The 23,676-nt window shown below is 39.4% G+C and overlaps 1 protein-coding gene across 5 annotated transcripts in view; it reads right to left on the bottom strand.

The window, feature by feature from the left end:
• SERTAD2 (SERTA domain containing 2) overlaps positions 1-23,676 on the bottom strand; it is a 156,041-nt gene that overhangs the window by 71,950 nt on the left and 60,415 nt on the right. The window contains exon 4 of one of the 5 annotated variants that reach the window (XR_015746415.1): positions 22,648-22,780. The exons of the other annotated variants lie outside the window; for them this stretch is intronic. The gene's annotated coding sequence lies outside the window, so the exon portion shown is untranslated. Of the gene's footprint in view, positions 1-22,647; positions 22,781-23,676 lie in introns of those variants that run through there. 5 annotated transcript variants of the gene reach the window in all.

Here is a 23,676-nt window from a genome sequence, read left to right as displayed (position 1 = left end):
ATTCAGGTCTGGGAAATGGGCGGGCCAGTCCATAGCATCAATGCCTTTGTCTTGCAGGAACTGCTGACACACTCCAGCCACATGAGGTCTAGCGTTGTTGTGCATTAGGAGGAACCCAGGGCCAACCGCACCAGCATATGGTCTCACAAGGAGTCTGAGAATCTCATCTCGGTACCTAATGGCAGTCAGGCTACCTCTGACGAGCACATGGAGGGCTGTGTGGCCCCCTAAAGAAATGCCACCCCACACCATTACTGACCCACTGCCAAACCGGTCATGCTGGAGGATGTTGCAGGCAGCAGAACATTCTCCACGGCGTCTCCAGACCCTGTCACGTCTGTCACATGTGCTCAGTGTGAATCTGCTTTCATCTGTGAAGAGCACAGGGCGCCAGTGGTGAATTTGCCAATCTTGGTGTTCTCTGGCAAATGCCAAACGTCCTGCACGGTGTTGGGCTGTAAGCACAACCCCCACCTGTGGACGTCGGGCCCTTATACCAACCTCATGGAGTCTGTTTCTGACCCTTTGAGCAGCCACATGCACATTTGTGGCCTGCTGGAGATCATTTTGCAGGGCTCTGGCAGTGCTCCTCCTGTCCCTCCTTGCACAAAGGCGGAGGTAGCGGTCCTGATGCTGGGTTGTTGCCCTCCTAAGGCCTCCTCCACATCTCCTGATGTACTGGCCTGTCTCCTGGTAGCACCTCCTTGCTCTGGACACTACACTGACAGACACAGCAAACCTTCTTGCCACAGCTCGCACTGATGTGCCATCCTGGATGAGCTGCACTACCTGAGCCACTTGTGTGGGTTGTAGACTCCGTCTCATGCTACCACTAGAGTGAAAGCACCACCAGCATTCAAAAGTGACCAAACCATCAGCCAGAAAGCATAGGAACTGAGAAGTGGTCTGTGGTCACCACCTGCAGAACCACTCCTTTATTGGGGATGTCTTGCTAACTGCCTATGCTTTCCACCTGTTGTCTATTCCATTTGTACAACAGCATGTGAAATTGATTGTCAATCAGTGTTGCTACCTAAGTGGACAGTTTGATTTCACAGAAGTGTGATTGACTTGGAGTTACATTGTGTTGTTTAAGTGTTCCCTTTATTCTTTTGAGCAGTATAGAATAAAAACACTTCCTTTTTGGGAAGGCAGTCATTATCTGGGCAACTGGGACTGGCTAGAATTCCTAGTTTCACGAGGCATTATACTTTTTGCAAAAGTCAAAGTATGCCCACCCTTTCTTATTTTAAAGTGTAGCAAATTCTGCCCCTGTTTTTGATTCTCTCAATTGAGTTAAAAATGATTTTAAAAAACAACAACAATGGGGAGATAATCAGAGTTCACATTCAACCTTCATACCTTCCTTCATTTGATTAATTGCAATCTTCACTTCTTCTCAGATATTTGCATTAACAAAAAAAAACAAAAAAATACTCGCTGGCCTAACAAAGGAGTGACCAACCACTTTTTCCTGGAAAGGCAGAATGGAGAAAAGAGCAAGGATGTTCCCATGGCTTCAATCTCGTCACATGGAGCTCCAATTCTCCTATTTTTGCTTAGTTAATAAATGTATCTAATGCACAGCTTCCTTACCATTAGTATCATATCTTCTCCCTCCAGTTTGCTTCACAAGAAACAGAGGTGGGAGGAGATGAAAAATGGCACTTCACTGCAAAACATTGAAAATGTTCCCTATTTCTCATCTCCAGATTGCCAGCTGTGGTCTGTAAAGAAGATACCAGCAGCCATGGTGGTCTGGGAGCTGCATGGACAGCTGGTCTGCAGGAACTGGACTTGGGTTCATCACAGTTTATGCAGGCCAAAGTTTTTCAGCTAGTTATTATCACAGTGTTCTATTTATTCAAGAGGGAAAGACAAAGAGATTTTATGACAAAATAGCCTCTTGACTAGCTTCTTCAATCTGATGACCTCCAGATGTGTTGAACTTCAATGCCCCAGCCAATTATGCAAATTGGCATTACACACTCACACACACTTACATAGAGACATATACGGATCACACAGACCTTTTGATTTACAAAATATGCTCCATTGTTGAATGCAATGCCGTATAAACTATACTTACATCATCTACAATAATTACAATAAAATGTAAACTACTAATAAAATTACAATAACTAATAATAAGAACCAGCAACTCAATGTAAAATTATCAGAAAATTCACAAAGGGAGGAATCACACGTGCCTCATTTGATGGAACAGAAAAGTTTTGAAGTCCCTCCCCATCCTTGGTCAAATGCAAGAAAATGGCTATTTATTCTAAAAAGTACAATCCCCGAAAAGCCTGAAAGGCTGAACAAGGTTACTCCAGACATTCTTGACATATAATTTGCAAAAAGCCTTTCTCTGTTTGTTTGTTTCTCCCTGGAAAACCAACAATACTGCTTAACGTTTACATCACTGGGACTGTTTATTAGTGAAAAATGGGGAAGAAATTTAAACAAACAAGTAAAACAAAGTTGTATCAGACTATGTCTAATCAGACTATATCAGACTATGTCCACTTGTTCAGCTCTAAGAAAATGTGAATATAAATCGAGAAATGGAAGGAAGGAAGGATATTTCCCAAGAAATGATATATTTGGCACATGAATACAAAGCTGACATCAAGAATGGTAAGGCATCTACCAGGAGAACGATTGTCTAGACCAGGGGTGTCCAACCTTGGCAACTTTAAGACTTGTGGACTTCAACTCCCAGAATTCCTCAGTCAGCTTCAATTCTGGGAGTTGAAGTCCACAAGTCTTAAAGTTGCCAAGGTTGGACACCCCTGGTTTAGAACCTCAGATTGGTTGATCCTCCTCTTCCATCATTGAAACCTACTTATTCAACCTCCTCTTGTTGGCTGAAACAGTGATGCATCCTACATTATTCTTTTACTGCATCCACTGTGGAAGCAATGACAAAGCAAGGAAAGCAGAAGAGCATCATCATCTGGCAATAATACATAACGAAGGAGGGAAACATTCGTAACCAGAGCCCCTCAGAACTTAGAGTCAATTCTGATCACTATTCTTTCTCAGCTACTAGCAAACTTTTACAAATCAAGTTTAGATCTTCTCTGAAATTACCCTTCATTTTAGAGAATGTTTTCAATAGCCACAGTAGACATAAACATTTATTATACACGAGAGCTCACGATGGCTGCATATATTTCTTTCAGGGACAGTATGCAGCAAAGGCAGTAGACTGACCAGCTCATCTGCTTGTTTACCACTTCTGCTACATGACTGAATTCCTTGCGTATCTTTTGTCCCAAGTAAACATTAACTAGGAAAATCCTTGATAAATATGGCTGTTGTAAGTCATTTCATACACCCACTGCTTGGTTAAAATCACAGTCTATCATGCAGTTTCTTGAAGCAAGCCCCCACTGGATCAGACCAAATAGTTCCATATAAAATCAGGCTGAAATATATATTACAATTTCACATTGTGTTGCCCAGAATTGTTCAAAATGTAATTACTAAAAACCCCTCCCCCGCCCAATTTATCGCCTTTAAGATAGACTAGCACCAAGACAGGACAATAAGCCTGCTGAAGGAAGGGGAGGGAAGGGACACTTTTCTTCCAAAAAAAGCTGTGAGGGTTGCATATGTTCAGAATGGAAGAAAATTGAAAATCAGAGGAAAACTGAATGGAATGACTTGCAGGTCCTTTAAATACACACACATACACACCCGTGCACACTTCATAGATGCAATTGCCCATAAAGTATATCCTACTACATTTTTAAAGTGTTCTTGTTACATAAACTCCATCAGACATTTGAGACTGGGAATCTGCAAATGTTTAAATAAATAAATAATAAGCCTGTTTCCTAGCAAACAGGCAGGCACAATGAAGTGTCAGCCTTTTTCCTGGAGATTTTGGTGAGCACAATTTAAGGCATTTGAGGCATTACATTTTTGTTGCCATTGTTTTTCTATCGTTAATACCTCATGGAGCAAGGAAATTTTACAATACATGTTTTCATGATGCCTGTACAGTGGTGTTGGCAGATTCCCATTCCAATCATTTTCTTCTCATGACAAGGGATCCTGCAGGCCTAAAGACATGACATTTCAAATGCTTGAGGGGAAATCAACCCACCCTGAGGCCCGAAAGTTACTGAACAAATGAAGGAGACTATGTTTTTTCTCACATATTTAATATTCATTCTTAATTTTGGTTGCATGCTCTTTGATACGTTCTTGCAGAAATTTAAAATGGAAGACTCCATTTTTTTTTTTACTTCAACTGAAGGAATAAGGGGAATCGATAATCTTGGTGGCATAAATGGGGGAAAAAACTGAACAGAAAGTAGCTCTGTGTTTCATGCTGATTCTCAGTACATCTGAACTTATCACAATCTAAGTATTTTTCATAAATAAACCATATGGATGTTTTCCCCATCATCATAAGAACGAAGAAACAGCTCATAAAAATAAAAACCCTGAAGTTTTCAATATTCCATATTGCGATCAAAAGATTATCATTATCAGAGCACATGTTTATTCCGAACTGGTTCCATGTTCAACCTTTCACACATGCAGTTTTTAGATAGGAAAAGACCCCTTCCCCAAACCAGGGTAAGTTGTTAGCAGTCAGAAAACTCACAGAGTTTCTGATTCAGCTGCTTTGTTTGTGCAGAATACTAAACCAGAATAACTGAGTTCACATACCACCTCAAGCCAAAAGTCAACCGGCATGATTGTTTAGTGTGATGTGTGAATCAGGGTCTGAACCTGGTTGGGGAAGGGGAAGAGGAAATTTATTGCAACTGATATTATTCAGGGAGTTTATCTCTCTGAAAATATTCCCAAGGAAACCATAAGTCTCAAATCTGCTCTTATAGTACTGTTTCTAGACTTCAGATGGAAATCAGAAACACTTGACAATATTATATAACCCCAATTAACCAACAATATAGCAAGATTCACACAAATGCTAAGCCACAATACGGATTTTGGCTTAGCAGGTCATGTGAGTGCATCCAATATATGTTCCTTCCAGGCTCTGTGCCTTTTTAGTTTCTAGCTATACCTTCATTTGCATCACTACAATATGATAAATCAAGGCACCCTTTCTTCGGCAGTTCCTCTGACCTTGTAGAAATCTTATTAAGATGTATTTTGTACAGTGCTGTAGGCGAGTATTACCTTTGTGAAACAATCTCCAAATGAAATACACAGATTTCCATACTCTACCTTGAGGCAAAGCAAATATAATATCACCCACCAGAGGAATGTCTTTTTCTCCTTTTCCCATTGCTCCTTTCTCAGAAGCAAATCCCCCAGCATTTAGCCAATGCTAAGGAAAACATCAGCATCAACCTGCCAAGGTCTCCATTCAATCAAATCTGAAATTTTAAGCTTCATAATTGATAAAGGAGAATATCTGTAGCTCACAGCTCACATTGAGAGGGTCCTTGGTGCTCTCTGAGCTTGGCTGTTTTCTTGCAGACATTTCATTACCCAAACTAGGTAATATCATCAGTGCTAGTAAGGAATGGTGTTTGCTGTCAATTTATACTGTAACGGCTTTCCTTGTCATTATTGGTGGAAATGGTTTTAGAGGTTCTTTGATTAGGCTGTTTATTGTTGGCTTGTTTGGCAGTTCCTTGGCTGGGGTATTGTTTACTTCTTGATTGTTGGTCTACTATTAATCTTGGTGTTAATCTATACTTATTGCTGGTAGGAGATATTTGGGACTTTTTGTTTCCTTTTTGGCTTGTTGACAATCATTTCTGCACACTATGTAGATGTGCCACATTTCCAGGAATTCTCTACTGTTACTATATCTAAGGTATAGTACCTTAGGTACTATACCTAAGTCCAAGACCAGGTAGCGTGGAATAAAATATTTTCTAGAATGAACATATAAAGTGGGATTATAAAAATCTGTGTACAACAGGTTTGGAATATCTGACTACACCAGATTTTCAAAATATGTGTCTAACAATGTTATTCCACCTTATGCACGCTTGCTATAGGAAACAAAGCTTGAACACTAATATTTTCTAAACAGTCTTAATATATAGAATTGTACTGCTTTCACTGGTAAAAGAGAAGTAATGCATTGATGCAATGTGAGAAATTTTAGCATAGTTTTATGTAAAATAATTTGTTTAGATGAACAGGGTAAATTTCTTATGAAGTTCCTATGTTATTCTCTATAAATGACTGCTGTTTAGCTGGTAAGTTGTGTCCGACTCTTTGCAACTCCATGGACCATAGCACGCCAGGCCCCCGTTCTCCACTGTCTCCCAGAGTTTGCCCAAATTCATATTCAATTTATCAAACTGTAAATTTGCTTGCTATAGTTATTGCAGTCGGTAATCAATAGAAAGCCCAACCATCAGAAGCATTAACCATTAGTGATGGATGCACTCAAACACACAAACTCTTTTTTTTCTAGGAAAGTAACAAAAGCCTATTGGGGGAGAAAAAAGAGGCACTTACTACCAGTAGGGTTTTTTTGTGTGTGTGTGCAAAGAGGAGGTGAAAGTTCCTTTACTTTCTGTATGCAAAGCATCCACGAGAGAAAATGAAACTTGATTTGGGTTGAATGTAAGATTCCCACTGCCTGATTTAGTCTTCTCACTTTACTGGATAAATATTAACTAAGTTGGCTCTTTCCCCTGGTTTGAGGGAGTGTAGTTTAGGTCAAAGAAAACATTTTGAAACTTATGAACCCCATATCTATACCTTAGTAATACCCGGAAGAATAGTGACAATGGAGTCTGTTGCTGCCATTGCAAAAAAAAAAAAAGGGGTGGGTGGGTGCGGGGTACCTGAGAAACAGACCATCTTCTCTGACTGCAGATCTACTTCTGCTTTGGGGACAGTGAATTCTGCAATCCCCTGTAACCCTTTTTGGTTAATGGAGGCCAAATACCCTTCTGCTAAGCAATTAATTGTAGAGGAAATTACTAGGAATTGGGGATATGATTGTTCCACCAATTCTACAATTCTTGGGAAGGCATCAGTGGTGGGATTCAGCCAGTTCACATGACTTCGGGAGAATATCCAACCTTGAAAAAAAAGAAACAACGCAAAAACCTGAACTTCCAATAGCTACAAACCACATCTCTACCCAACAACCACAGCCCAATCCAAAACCCAATCCACAAATAAACACAACCCAGACAAATATTGATATCCCAATCCTCATCAGAGAAGCTGTTGAGCGTGAACGGAAACGTCCAAACGCCATCTTATTTGGTCTAGAGGTCACCAATAACAATGATGACATCACAACTGTCCGAAACATCATCAGGGATTATCAAGCATCAACCATCTCCGCTGATGAAATACTTGACATTTCACACATTGGCCGAGAGCTCAATAACAGTGACGGCTCTGTAGCCCCACGCCTGTGCAGAGTCATTTGCAAAAATGAAACAAGCAAACGTAAATTCATTTATACTATAAACTCACTGCCAAAACCAACACCAACCATAAGAACCTCCGTTGCCGCCCTGACCTAACCATACAGCAACGTGCCCGCTCCCGTGTACTCCGCATTGAACTCAAAAACCGTCTAGACAATGGAGAGAAGGACCTGTACATTGACTACCATGCTGACTGTATCAAAAGTAAGCCACGCAACCCAATACTCAGCTTTTACCCTCAACCACAACCCTACCTCAACCGATCCACCATCACCCAAGACTAGGCACGCACGCCCCCAACTACCTCAATTCTAACTACTGCCGGCCTTAAATGCAAACTACTCAATGCAAGAAGCCTCGTGAATAAAATACCTGAATTTCTCATCCTCCTAAATATGGCTAACTTTGACATTATATTTGTCTGTGAAACATGGCTCAATGCATCTCTCCCCGACTCCATTACCACAGTAAGAGACTATCATGTTTACCGATCAGATCGTGAAAATCGTCGAGGAGGTGGTGTTGCTATCTTCTATAAAAAATCCTTACATCTAAAAAATATCCAAGTTACCCAGGAGCTTGCTCTTCCTGAGACCATCATCTGTGAACTATCCTTAAATATCACAATTCGATTCTTACTATGTTACAGAGCACCTGATTATGACATCGAACATGTAAACAAGCTAAATACATTACTAACATGGGCTGCATCCTGCCCATACCCTTTTATCTTTCTTGGTGATTTCAATCTACCTCATATTGACTGGACCCTAAATGATTGTACAACTGAAATCATACACAGAACCTTCTACAATGCTATTACAAATCTGGGACTGGAACAACTAGTAACCAACAACACTAGACTAAACAACTGCCTCGATCTCATCTTCTGCAATAGTTTGAATTTAATTTACGGAATACAAACTAAAGAACCCTTTTTCAGTAGTGACCACAATATGATTGACTTTTGTCTCAACATACGTCCACACAAAAATCACCACAATGATGTAATTCCCAATTGTAACTTCAAAAAAGGCAACTATGATCTTATACACAACGATCTCTCATCCCTTGATTGGCAATCTCTATTCACTGGATGCAATACTGTTGAAGACCATTACAACATATTTTTACTTGAAGTCAAAAGAGTCATCAAACTATATGTACCAACAACAACTCCCAAAACAAAACAAAAAAGCAGATTACCCATATCAATAAGGAAACTTCAATCCAAAAAGAGATCACTCTGGCGGAAAAACAAATCTGGTCACGTTGCCAATTTCAAAAACCGATACAAAAATTTATGCCACCAGATAAAGACTGAATGCACCAATTATCACATTAAACAAGAGGAAAACCTTCTAAGCACCAATTCCACCCGTGCTTTTTACAATTTTGTAAACAACAAACTAAAAGACTCAAGGTCCATCCCTCCCTTGATAGGACCTGATGGTAAAGACTGCAACGACGACACCATTAAAGCCAACATCTTTAACACATTCTTCGGCTCAGTATTTGTAAACAGCAATGGATCATGCCCAGTATTTCCTAGCCGTACCACAGATAACAACAATGATCTAATACATATCGATTTCACAGAAGACAATGTTGAAAAAGCACTACGCAACCTAAAACCATCTCTTTCTATTGGACCGGATGGAATATGTGCCTACTTCTTAAGAAAGCTATCCACTGCCATAGCCAAACCTCTAAGCATAATCTTTGAAAAATCTTTCAGAACCAGCTCCTTGCCTAACCTATGGTCACAAGCCACAATCATCCCCATCTTCAAAAAGGGAGACCCAAGCCTAGTTGAAAATTACAGGCCAATCTCCTTATGCTGCGTCACCTGTAAAGTCATGGAATCAATTATTAACCAATCCATCATCCTTCACTTAGAGACAAATAACCTACTCTCCAATAAACAATTTGGTTTCAGAAAAAACTATCCTGTAATCTGCAACTCTTACACTGCAAAAACATATGGACGACACAACTCGACCAGGGCAAAGCAATAGACGCAATCTACATAGACTTCTGTAAAGCCTTTGATTCAGTGGTACACGACAAACTACTCCTAAAAATAAAATCCTATGGTATCTCTGGACAACTGAATAACTGGATAGAAGCATTCCTGTCAAACAGACAACAAATGGTCAAAATTGGGAGCGTACTATCAAATCCAGTACCTGTCAATAGTGGTGTTCCCCAAGGCAGTGTTCTAGGACCAACTCTCTTCATACTCTACATAAACGACCTCTGTGATCATATTAAGAGCAATTGCGTTCTCTTCGCTGATGATGTAAAGCTGTTCAATACCACAGACAATACTGCTACCCTACAAAAAGATCTTGACTATGTATCAGAGTGGTCAAACAAATGGCAACTTCAAATCTCAACAAATAAATGCTCTGTCTTACATATTGGCAAAAAAAATCAGAAAATAAAATACAAGCTGAATAGTCAAGATCTTGTTGATGACTCAAGCTCTGTAAAGGACCTTGGAATACTCACCTCTAATGATCTAAGTGCTAGAGCCCACTGCAACTACATAGCCAAAAAGGCATTAAGAGTTGTTAACCTAATCCTACGTAGCTTTTTCTCTGGTAATATCACACTACTAACCAGAGCATACAAAACATTTGCTAGACCAATACTCGAATACAGTTCATCAGTCTGGAACCCACACTACGTATCTGATATTAGCACAATTGAGAAAGTCCAGAAATATTTCACAAGAAGAGTTCTCCACTCCTCTACTCGTTGTAGAATACCTTATGCCACCAGACTTGAAATTCTAGAACTTGAAAACCTTGAATTACGCCGTCTTCAGTCTGACTTAAGCATGGTATATAAAATCATACATTGCAATGTCCTACCTGTCAATGAATACTTCAGCTTCAACCATAACAACACAAGAGCACACAATAGATACAAACTCAAAGTAAACCGCACCAAACTTGATTGCAGGAAATACGACTTCAGCAACAGAGTGGTCAATGTCTGGAATACTCTACCCGACTCTGTAGTTTCTTCCCCAAACCCCAAAAACTTTAACCTTAGACTGTCTACTATTGACCTCACCCCTTTCCTAAGAGGCCTGTAGGGGGCGTGCATAAGCGCACCAACGTGCCTACCGTCCCTGTCCTATTGTTTCTCTTATTCTTTTATTTTTCTTATATGTACCCATTTCATGTATTCACAACTATGTATACATTTATACTTATTATCTTGTAAACAATTGGCAAATCAAATAAATAAATAAATAAAATAAATAAACCGGTTGTTAACTTTCTGAGCAGTTTGGTGAATTGGTTGTTGGAAGAAATCATTAAGGCAGAGAACCAGTTGTTAAATTATTTGAATCCCACCACTGGAAGACATATATACCCCGTTTCTCCAACAATATGGCCTCCCCCAATAGGAAGTCCCAGCATGTTTTATAGGCATGAAATGAAATTAAGCCTCTCCCCCCACAAATTAAGGCCTATATTAAAACATGCGAAATGGGGGGGAATGGTGTGGGGGGGGCTTGCCGTTAGGAAGTACTTTTGTTGCACACCCGGATATGGTGCTGCCTGCGTTGACCCCGATATGAAGTGCCCCACCAATGCCGAGATCAACATCCAAGCCATCGCTGCCCGCCTACCCGAAGATGCAAGGGTGGGGGGGGAATTAAGTCACCCCCGAAAAGACGGCCTAGCTATTTTTTTGGGGCTCAAAAAAAATAAGATCCGGCCTTATTATATGAGAAACACGGTACATAAGAACTGTAGACTGGGCAAATCATGGACCAAGGATGTGGTATGACTTAAAAATGCAAATGTCAGATGCTATGACCGGGCCCTTTCCTCACTGCTGAGCTAAAGTGTTCACCCATCCCTGAGTCAAAGAAACCTCTTCCAGCCTGACATTGACTAGCTCCCATTTCCAATCCTTATCCTGTTTCATTCGTTCGTTCGTTCGTTCATTTCATTCATTCATATTTTTTTAAGTGCTCATGTTCCTCAGTGAGGGGCATGCACCTTCCTTCCTTTCCTGAAAGAGCCTAAAGGTTGTTTTTTTAAAAAAAACTACTTTAAGGCTGTCCTTAGCCAATGTTGGAAAGGAGAAAGTACTACCACTTTAATCCTGATAGGTGCAGAAAAACAGGAAGAGAGAGCACTATACACACTCCCTTGAGCTCCTGAAGGGATGGAAATCAAATCAATCAATGGGGTAAGGTTGTCTCATTCATGGCTGGAAATGAGATAAAGACAACCTTATACGAGAGACAAATCCTTGGAACAGCTTCCCTACTTTTTCTGCTAAACTGTCTGAAAGCATTCTAGTTCCACAAATGAGAAATTACTGTTCATAAAGCCCTCACAGATCTTACAATATCTGAAACTCTTACTCCAGCCCCTCAGTTTCTTTAAAGATATGCATGACGACCTCATTCCTTAGCTAAAAGCTCTCTGCAAATTATTTTTATTTTGCTGTTACATAAGGAAGCGGTATCAAAGAAGGTTGGCCACCAAGAATCCCCAAATATGGAAGCCCACCAAATGAAAAAAAGAAGGCAGTAAAAGATTTTTTTAGAAAAGAGAAGATATGTGCACCCAAAGCAGCAGGAAACAGCTTCCCACTCTCTCTCTCTTTTACAAGGGTATTTTGAGAAGATTAAAGAGAGTTGAGGTAAGAGGTCAAGAGGCCCAAGATGGGGAAGAAGCAAGAGATAATCAGGGCTCAGATAAGGATCATCAGCAGGAGCCAAAAAAGAAAAAGACCTGCAAAACCAGGATTTTCTAGTTCATTACTATTATTATAAGATATTCCCACCATCTCTGCAACCTCCCTCCCACTTCCACAGATCTACAGATCATTTATCTGTCGAGAATGATAGCTCAACTCTGGTCCCTTCAAAAAGTTGGCCCTTCCTCTGCTTTTTGTTTGTCTGACTCTAGAGGAGTCCAACTGGACTCAACCCAAAGAATCTAACAGCATGTCTATTTCCAGATTTATTTCCACCAAAATAGATTGCAAGTAGCCTCCTGATAGCCTTTTATGGGATCGACTACCTCTAATTTGAGGGTATCTTTTTTAAATGTGGAGAGTAGCCACTCCAAACGCTATATAGCGCATTCTGCCTCCAGGGCTTTAGACACACATCACCATTCCTCTTTCAGCACCTGCTGTGGAATCCGCTTGTTTGGATTGTCTTCCTCTTCCTGTTATTTTCTGGACTTGGACCCGTGATTTTCACTGTTTTCTTATTGCCCGCGTTTTGCCTTTTTCTTTGGGCCCCTATTTTTCTGATCCACCGTTACCCTCAAGGTCTCCATACTTCAGTTCATACTCCTTCTCCAGTCCTGAAAAACAGAACTCAGCTTGTCCCTAAATAGGTATACAAAGTGCTATTTCCTCACTACCAAGCAATTGAAATACTTTTTATGCAATTCAAATGAATGAGCGAGGATTTAAGGGGAGCCCCAATCATCTCTATGTCCTGATACTGTTTTCAGCTTCTTGATTCTGAGCCCAATTCCTACGCCTAAGATAGCCTGCTCTTAAACTACGGGTTCCTGCTCATTACATATACTGTAGGTCTTCATGCTTTTTGACCTGGGAGAATGTTTCATTTCAACCAAAATAAAAGATTAGTTTGCCTGACAGAGTAGAGACAAGTTTCTTAACAAAGAGAAAGAGAGTTAGGGATTGATCATAATAAACTTTTTTAAAAGAAATTTTTCTGGAAATCATGGAGAAGTTAGGTAGAATCAAAGCCAAGAAAAAACAAACTGAACTGATAAATATGTAATACCACACCCACCCACCCACACATGTAAACATGCGTATACCCAAATTACATGTACTACTATGCATGTTTTGCAGACAAAAGTTGAAGCAGCCCATCACTTATTGTGATAACTTTGTATTCAACAGATGTTTTCTCTCTGTGCTTCATTTAATTATTTCAGGGTCCAAAAAGGCTGTGTTTCAACCTTCTTCTCTGCACACTGTTGCAGAATTCAAACACGCTGCGGTATACCAGCACTTGTGAAATGTTGCAATATAGTGAAACAAGAAACTCTTATGCATGCTTACTCGGGAGTAAGATTTATTATACTCAATGCAGCTTAATCTTGGGGAAATACATAGGAGACTGAAACCCGTTTTCCTCTCCCAATGACAACTCTGCCGTAATTTTAAATCAGTGAAAAAGAATGCAGAGAAGAATAAAAATGAGCTGCGAGGCTACTGCCATCCTAGCTGCAGATTGCTATGAAGCTGAAGGATGGCATGTACTGTATAAGAAAATAATTGTGCTATGTCTTGCACATTCAGCACATTTAAAACTGAACATTATTGAAGAGAGGATCATAAAAGGCTGAATATTCTTGATAGCAAAACCACTGAAGAAGAGGAAGCGCCACAATTCAACTGTAAATCTTGGATCAATGCAAAAATCATCAGTGGAGATAGAGATCCTGAACCATCTATTTGAATAGGTGCAGAACAATATCAACAAAACTGAGTTCTTATAAGTTGCATTCTAATGTTTCGGGTGTTTTTTGGTTTAGATTTTCCAATGGATAAGTCATTTGTTGAGACTTTAAAGGGCAATACAGCAAAAACAAGTATTGTTGAGATTATCGCTCTTCTCCCTGGTCCCCAATGCATAGTTCCCCAACTTGAAACTTCCAATGTTCCCCATCAAGTAAAGCCATTGCCAAGCAAGGCAATGAAGTCCTCTACCGTCTGCATATCTGGAGGATAGCACCTAGCTTTGGTAAACTTCCCTAATGCAATGCCCACCATCCAATTAAGGGATTCTTCAAAAATTGATCTCCATAAACCACTGCTTTGCTTTATATTCAACTCTCTAATACCGTGAGGCTTCCAGCAGGGCTTTTATTTTAATTTTCTTATGGAAAACTCTTCGTATTTACAGCCATAGATGAATGGAAGGAACAAAGTGCTCCTGTTGACACAGAAAACTTAAATTGTGTGTCAGCACCTGCAGCGTAAAACATGTACACCCTAGTTAGGATTGATTATACAAAAGCCAACTTATTTTACATACATACATTTATACAACTCTTTAATCAGAAATAAACTGGAAACTTTATGCACCTACAATTGCAGTAAATTAGCTCAACAGAAGATAGCTGTATTTATTTAAAAAATATCTCTTAAGTTTTGGAAAAAAAAGTTCAACACTACCACTCATGTTCTTTCTCTGCCTCTGTTTGACTCACTAACTGAAAACCAATTCACTCTACTACCTAAGTGCAAAGACTACCATGATTTAATAATCAGAGCTGGGTTGAGCTTAAGAGAAATTTAGTTTGAAAAGCTCACTCAACCATGAAGCTCATTGGATATTTTGCAGAACTGTTACAAATATAATGTGGAGATCAGTGGAGGGATTCAATTTTTTTTTTACTATCAGTTCTGTGGGCGTGGCTTGGTGGGCATGCAAGGGAAGGATACTGTAAAATCTCCAGTCAGAGGTGGTATTTGCCAGTTCTCCAAACTACTCAAAATTTTTTGCTACCGGTTCTCCAGAACTGGTCAGAACCTGCTGAATACCACCTCTGGTGGAGATGCATAGCTAAGGCCTACGCCCCAAAGGTCCTTTAATGGAAGGAAAAAAGATAAATAATAATAAGCATGTATTTTAAAAAAAACCTGTATAATTTTAAAACAACATTTCACAAAATTCATTAATTACTTTTCTCAATATTCCAGAGAGGAAGTTATAAAGTTCTTCCCACAACTGATCACTGAAACAAAGCACATTATGAATGTTTACTTGCAATGGATATTCTAACTTCTAACTTCATGTACATAAACCAGTTTTGTGGGTCTGTTTCCTCTCCCTGGAGATTCCTGAGCAGCTATTTTAATGTTTAAGTTCTGTCACCCTATAACTGCAGGACTTCAGTGGAAAGTTAGCAACGTTCCCCATGAGGTGAGAGCTTGAGCATCCTCTTCTGGCACTCATCTTTCACTCTTTCTCTTCACCACCATAAGCATCTTTTCTTAAACAAGTCTGCCTTGACATTTAGATGGGACAGAAACAGGATATTTAGTCCAATAGCAATGTATCAACACAAAAGCCAAAAATAAGACTGTGGGTGTATGTGCGTCTTCATCACCTAGAATGGCTGTTGACAACATTCTTAGAGGCTGTTGAACAAGATTGACTGGAAGAAATCAAGAAAAGGAAAGTGGGAGTGTCTGTAGCCTCTCCTTCTCTTCTCCTTTGCACAATGCAGTTTTCCTTGAAAATCCCATTCCTTAAGAACCAAAGTAAGACTCAGAACAGCATCTCTTTCGCTCTTATTGTTGATGCCTTGCCTTTTATCAGATCACGTAATTCACACTTTATGCCTAAGGAAAGAAAAATGCTGGCGATTTCTCAACATTTTTTTTTTAAAGTAAAGATTACTTGCTTAAGAATTTAAGCTTTTCCATTTTCTATTGAACAATAATTTCAATTATGTTGGTTTTATACTCATGTTGACAACCTCTTCCCCTCACTAACTCTAAGCTAGAAATGTTATTGTTATTGTTAGTTGTGTCCGACCCATCATGACCCCATGGACAACGTTTCTCCAGGCCTTCCTGTCCTCTACCATCCCCCAGAGTCCATTTAAGTCCATTTAACCGACTGCTTCAGTGACTTCATCCAGCCACCTCATCCTCTGTCATCACCTTCTTCTATTGCCCTCAAGCTTTCCCAGCATTAGGCTCTTCTCTAGTGAGTCCTTCCTTCTCATTAGGTGGCCAAAGTATTTGAGTTTCATCTTCAGGATCTGGCCTTCTAAAGAGCAGTCAGGGTTGATCTCCTCTAGGACTGATCGGTTTGATCGCCTTGCAGTCCAAGGGAATCTACTCCAGCACCATAGCAACCCCACCCCCCCAAAAAAAGCCTAGGCAGACCATCCACTACTGATGCTTTGGTTATACTCATTTTGTATCTTGGAAAATCCAATAGTAATCACAAAAACACAAATAAAAATGGCATTCTGTTTCTTCAGTACATTTATTTAAGGAACCATCCACAGCCTGACTCTCTGTCCCCGCTTGTTCTCTCATCTTATTCTCCCAAGCCCTCTCCCACAAAGGTAAAATCTCCCTTGAAATGAACTCAATCCTAGTTGTTACATGGAAATATCCGTGTCCTAGTGGACAATCACTTAAATATGAGCCAGCAGTGTGCTACAGCTGCCAAAAAAGCCAACACAGTTCTAGGCTGCATTAATGGAGGGATAGAATCAAGATCACATGAAGTGTTAATACCACTTTATAATGCCTTGGTAAGGCCACACTTGGAATACTGCATCCAATTTTGGTCACCACGATGTAAAAAAGAAGTTGAGACTCTAGAAAGAGTGCAGAGAAGAGCAACAAAGATGATTAGGGGACTGGAGGCTAAAACATGAAGAACGGTTGCAGGAATTGGGTATGTCTAGTCTTATGAAAAGAAGGACTAGGGGAGACATGATAGCAGCGTTCCAATATCTCAGGGGTTGCACCAAAGAAGAGGGAGTCAAGCTATTCTCCAAAGCACCTGAGGGCAGGACAAGAAGCAATGGGTGGAAACTAATCAAGGAGAGAAGCAACCTAGAACTAAGGAGAAATTTCCTGACAGTCAGAACAATTAATCAATGGAACAACTTGCCTCCAGAAGTTGTGAATGCTTCAACACTGGAAGGTTTGAAGAAGATGTTGGATAATCATTTGTTTAAAATGGTATAGGGTTTCTTGGCTAAGCAGGGGGTTGGACTAGAAGACTTCCAAGGTCCTGTCCAACTCTGTTATTCTGAGATATTTTCTGAATGTAACTATCTTAGCAGGAATACAGAAGAATAAATGCAAGTACAGCCTGCTGCTGTTTTCTTCCATATACACGGATCATCGTGCATCATGTCTGCACAAAGTCTGCATAAGGAACATATCCAAAATGTGTACAGATAATCCTCGACTTAGAAGCATCTGTTTAGTGACCATTCTAACTTACAACAGCACTGAAAAAAAATGACCTATGACTAGTTTTCATACTTGTAATTGCAGCATCTCCATGGTCATGTGATCAAAATTTGGATGCTTGGAAACTGGCATGTATTTATGACAGTTGCTGTCCCAAGGTCATGTGATCACCATTTGTAACCTTCCCAGTCGGCTTCTGGCAAGCAAAGTCAATGGGGGAAAGCCAGGTTTACTTAATGACTGCATGATTCACTTAACAGCTACAGTGATTTGCTTAACAACGGTGACATAAAAGTCGTAAAATGAGGCACAACTCACTTAGCTGCTTCACTTAGCAATGGAAATTTTGGGCTCAATCGTGGTTGTAAATTGAGGATTAGCTGTACTCTAGTCCCTTAAATGAAAAATAGGATGTTTGTACAATGGTCTCTCCTTTAGCATAAGAACAGCAGGAAATAATAAAACACCTGCCAAAATGGTATGTCTTCCTAACTTACAAAAGCAAGCTACACCACAAGGTTCAGAAAAATGCAAACCGAGGCATCTCACAGATAGAAATTCCTGGAAACTTGTGCTTTTATTTTTAGTCTGACTAAAAGCATGTACCATATGCCATTTTTTGTGTCTCTTTCAGACCATATATTTGTTCCATCCCATCCATCATTTTTATCATTAGAACCACTTTTCTAGAGACTTCACCTCATTTCCACACATAAGGAAACAATCAGAGACAGGCCCCTATGAACTTACTGGACACCATCACAAAATAACAGTCTGTTTTGAGGAAGCTGAGATGATTTGTTAAAATACCATCAGGACGCAGAGTGATATATGAATGGAACCATACAGGAAGAATATTTGATCAAAGTGGAATTTGTTTGACAAAAACATAGAAATGTTTTTTTTTTTTCCTGAAAGGTTCTCATCTGTTTTCGGTGAGAATAGGCATTGTCCAGAAGGAGGTAAAATAACCCATGGCAAATTCTGAAGAGATGGGTCTTCAGGTGAGTCTTTTCAGATCAGAAACCAGAACCTGAGGCCCAGATTAAACGTATTGTAATTTACCTTAAAGACAAAAAACTACTATAGATGCCCAATAGTTCCTTTCATTAACTGTCTTCTCCCCATTGTTCATTTGCCCAGATAAAATATATAGCACATTTGCATGCCCACTAAGTTAAATTTGTTTACACAATGTTGTGGGTGGGTGGCTTGAATGAAGCAATTAGTCTTTATGTTATTTGCTGACAGCTGCTTTGCATCTTAAAACATGCTGCCACAGAGACACAACAGGATTTTAAAGTTCCCAAAGAAGATGATCTTCTTTATCCTAATGATTTTTCTTCTTACTGAATTATAATTTCCTGAAACCATTCTACTATGCAAGGCTTGCAGTGGGTGGGAAGAGTAGAAATGGAAACAACATATCAAGAAACATAGACAAGTTTTATGTATTTTCTTAAACGGAATTATTCTACCTTTCCTCCAGCAAGCCAAAGACAGCTTACGCACATGAATGCCCATCCATTTTTACCTTCTCTATAACCTTGTCATATAAGTTACAATGAGACATGTAGTACTAATGTTATGTCGAATGGCAAAAAAGATAGCAAGCTAATGCAAACTATTCTGATAACATCGCCCAGATATTCCCCTCAACCAGGCAAATGAAGTACGGGAGATCGATCAATTGAGAAAGTATGCAATCTGAATTGAAGCGAAGCAACCATCAGAAATTGGTTCCATGCAAAGGAGTCCATTCTTTGTATATGGAAATCTGCCATGTGCTTTCTTATGTCAGCTAGTGACTTTCACAGAGTGTTGTACTAACAATTCAAGAAAAATCAGAAAATTACTGTCAATAAGTAATGCATCCTCAGGGGTGGGGAGAGAAAGGAAGAGATTGATATACTTCCATTTGAGCAGTAAGAGAAATCTATCTATGGTTTATATATTCCTTCCAGATTTTTCTCTCCTTGACTCAGAAAATGCTGCTCATACCCTATTACCAAGCCATTGCATGGCTGGGTCACAGAAAACAAACTAATGGGATACAGGCTAACCATTAAAGGATATCATCTTGACCCCAACATGGAATAGATATCCAGTAGTCAGTGTAAAACAGAGGCAGTCTGTATCCTTTAGATCAGGGGTCTCCAACCTTGGCAATTTAAAGCCTGGAGGACCAACTCCCAGAATTCCCTAGCCAGCAAAGTTGCCAAGGTTGGAGACCCCTGCTCTAGATATTTTGAGAACTATCCCAATCCTTTATCACTGGCTATCTTGGTGGGACTATTGAAGTCTAGCATTTCTGGTGGAAACAGAAAGTCAAGAGGAAAAATATGTCCTTGCATCCCATTTTTCAATACCTACCGATGTCATACAGTGAGATGTGTATAATAGCAAAGTTCTACGTTCAGATATAGTATTTGAGTGTTATTCAATATGTAGACTGCCCGTATAACTGTGCTATTTGATTAAATCAATTCTAAAATCATTTAAAACAGAATCTAATTTAGAGAAGACATAATTAGCATTTGTTTAAACAAATCAGGGGGAAAGATATTTGCAAAACAGATGAAATAGTAGATCATCTATTAAGATTATGCCGTTGGAGTCTAGTAGTTTCTATGGTGATTTTCTGGGCCCTCAACAGCTCCAGCTGTCTGAATGCTGTCTTAGGACACAAAATAAGAATAGAGGAAAGGAAGGTGGAAAGGATCTGCCATAAAGTCATGAGAACTGGTGCAAGGGCCTTGCCTGTAGCACACCTTGCCATGCAGAGAGTAATGCCAATATGTATGAGAGCCTCCTAATTGAACATCTGAGGAACCCAGATGCAGAAGACGGTTATGGGCTTAATGTCAATGGTACATAATGTTTTTATATGTACCTATACACAAATTCACTATACCTGTTTTCTCTATATTAGGGCATTTTTATTCCCTCACTGATTTTGGGAAAATGCTATCCCAAACTTACTCCTTTACCCCCTTCCTCTCTTCCTCCTAATATAACAAAATAAGGGAATTATTAACTATACCTGGAATAATAATATTAGTCATGTTTAAGGATTGCAATTATATTTAACATAATTTTTGTCAAGGCTATCCTATTTTAGTTAGGGTTAGGGTTGCAGATAAAGACCAAGGGCAGATTTGGGCTTCAAAAACCCTGCACACAACCCATGCTCTGGACAGGGTTTTGCAGACGCTAATCATGCAGAACAAATTATTGGGGCTTTGTTCAGAATGAAATTGGTTGGTAGCCAAATTCATACGCAGAAGCCTAGCATGCAAAATAAAGATGGAGAGGCTTAAATGTTTCCCTTCCTTTAATGTTATACAATTTTCGAAATACATTTGGTTCCATTTGATAATGCAGATTTTCCTGGATTCTCTATGCAGCAGATCACAAGAATTACATACAATTATTTTTCGTACGAGAACATAGAAAGCTCCCTGTTGAAAAGATTTAGTAGCTTCAGCATTTTGTTCCCATTGTAGGCAACATTAACTGATTGATTGATAATTGATTTAATATGCCACCTTTATTATTTTTACAAATAACTCAAGGTGGCGAATATATCCAACGCACCTTCCGATTTTCCCAACAACAACAACCCTGTGAGGTGGGTTGGGTTGAGAACGAGTGACTGGCCCAAAGTCACCCACCTGGCTTTTGTGGATAAGGTGGGACCAGAACTGACGGGTTCCCACTTTACACTTATAAATGTGAAAAGACTGCCAAGCACCGAAAACGTAGTCATGTGATGAGGGGGGCGTACAACATTTTACAATATCAGGAAGCCCTTTAATTCTGTAAAGCACTCATTCTAAGGCCATTGTGAATGCGAAGAATCATTAAACAACCAGCTGTAAGTCAAAGAGCCACTGTTTACAAGTTTGCTAGCAGACAAGAAAGGGCAAGCTGACGTTTAGACAAAAATCTTGGTTTGGCTCTAGATTATATTTTGAAATCAGAAAAAGCATCTACTTTAAATTACCACAGCTGCTTTCAAATGCACACCTCATAAACACATATATTTAAATAGAGACACCTACAAAAAGATTCATATTTAAAGTGTTCTTATGAGTCTTAATTGTTTCTCATGTAATTCTCCTTTGGAACTGCAATGGTGGGCAGCTTGCCAATCAAAGTACTGTAGCTCCTTGTAGCCTACGGATCAGTCTGCTGCTCTGACTGTGTCCAGAAGATCTGACTAAAATGAGCATGCATGCTTTAACATGTTTGTCAAACAACTCAGATAATATGGAGGTGAAAATGTTTTCACAAGTATACAGTTCCTTTCTGACTACTGTAGCAACAAAGCAAATGCAAACTGGTTGAAAAACATTATAACATCACTTAAGATTTCTACAAAAAGATACACTAGACAATTATTTAAAAGAAGAGCTTCCCCCAGGAAATAAAAATGGAATAGTTCTGTTCCCTAAAAGTAGGATTAGCAAAAAATGAACTACAAGAAATATTAGAGGTGGGTGATATTTCTGAGAGGGAACATTGAAAAATTTGTATGTGTGTGTGTGTGTGTGTTCTGCCTACTCACACATATGCATTTAACCATAATAGTGAAAGAAAGCAGTGTAACTTTCTAAAACAATGCAAGTTCTAAAACACATCAAACAAAAATAGAAACATTCTATTTTCGAGGCTCTTTTCGCAAAAGTCAGATTTGTTCTTATGTTTCAGTTTCACTACTAATTCCTCAACAATTTGGAGCCAGAGAATACATCTGATATTTTGTGAGCACATTATAAGCCTTCTAACAAAACAAAACAAAACAAAACAAAAAAGACTACAATACAAGTAAAGCCCTGGACTTCAGCTATTCATTGTTTTAATTTTTTTTAAAGAATGCTTCTAGGTACTATGTGCAGCCCAGACCTCCACTGAGAATACAGGGTGTGCTTGCAGTTGATGGTCTGCTTTAGAACATGCTAACTTCTAATGTTTTAAATTAGAAAACAAAAAAAGTAAACCTAAGTACGGTAGGGCAAGAAATCTGGTATATGACAAGAAATGTGTTAGAGAATATGTGTGTTGGTCTGGGTATCATTTGGGGGTTCTTAAGATGATGTGTTAAGGGACATGGTGGCTCAGTGGCTAAGATGCTGAGCTTGTCAGCGGTTCAAATCCCCAGCATCGCATAATGGAGTGAGCTCCCATTACTTGTCCCAGCTTCTGCCAACCTAGCATTCAAAACTATGTAAAAATGCAAGTAGAAAAATAGGGACCACCTTGGTGGGAAGATAACAGCGTTCCGTGCGCCTTCAACATTTAGTCATGCCAACCATGACCATGGAGACGTCTTCGTACAGCGCTGGCTCTTCGGCTTTGTAATGGAGATGAGCACCACCCCCTAGAGCTGAAAATGACTAGCACGTATGTGCAAGGCGTTACCTTTAAGATGATGTTAATATCACACACACACACACACACACCCTCTTGAACATAAGACTAGTAATCCATCAGATTCCAGCTCCTCAAAGATTTCTTGGGATTTCTTTAAAGTGTCACAGAATTCCTGCATTCCAACCTCCCAAATTGATACAGGCCTCACTTTCACCATTCCCTTGATTAGTAAAGAGAAGGGAAAAAAAGATGAATTTCTCTGCCCATCATCTCTTCTTAGAATATTTTGCCTCCCACAAAAACGTATCAGAATATTGTCAATATTAACTCCCTTCTATCTGGCGTTAAGCCTTTCAGTACTCACACCAACAGAACTTACTCAGAGAAATATTAAGTTATGCAAGAGTCCATAACTCCCAAACTCGTTGCTATCATAGCACTTTCTTAGTGCTGGTTCTTTTATAATCAAAAAGGTACTGCAACGTTACAAAGGCATATTAAATAAGGTATCAACAGTTTAAGAAACTGTATGAAACTATATGATATACGGTCGGTAGACATACTGATTGATGGATGAAGGAGAAAAGTGGAAAGTTGGCAAGATCAAAGTAGCAGGAATCTTGAACAAGAAAAACTTCCACATGTAATACCCACTCACTGTGGGTAATTGGCCCATCTGGAATTTTACATGCCAGGTATATGTGCTGTTACAAATGGTTATTTAAAGTAGACCCTTGCCTATTCACAGAATATCTGCTCTTGTGGACACAAACAACCATTTCTTAGAACCTGTTTCTGTGAACTAACCAGACAGGAAATCACCCTCGGTTTAATCCTAAATAATAACCATAATCTGATGCAAAAGAGAAGTGTTTTGAAACTACAAGCAGGATCCAGCATAATCTTTTTTTAACAACAA

This window comes from Notechis scutatus, chromosome 1 (genome assembly GCF_049901735.1).
Source record: "Notechis scutatus isolate UNSWTSFEM ecotype Mainland chromosome 1, rNotScu1.2, whole genome shotgun sequence".
Lineage (NCBI taxonomy): Eukaryota > Metazoa > Chordata > Lepidosauria > Squamata > Elapidae > Notechis > Notechis scutatus.
This window is presented reverse-complemented; position numbering and strand designations above follow the sequence as displayed.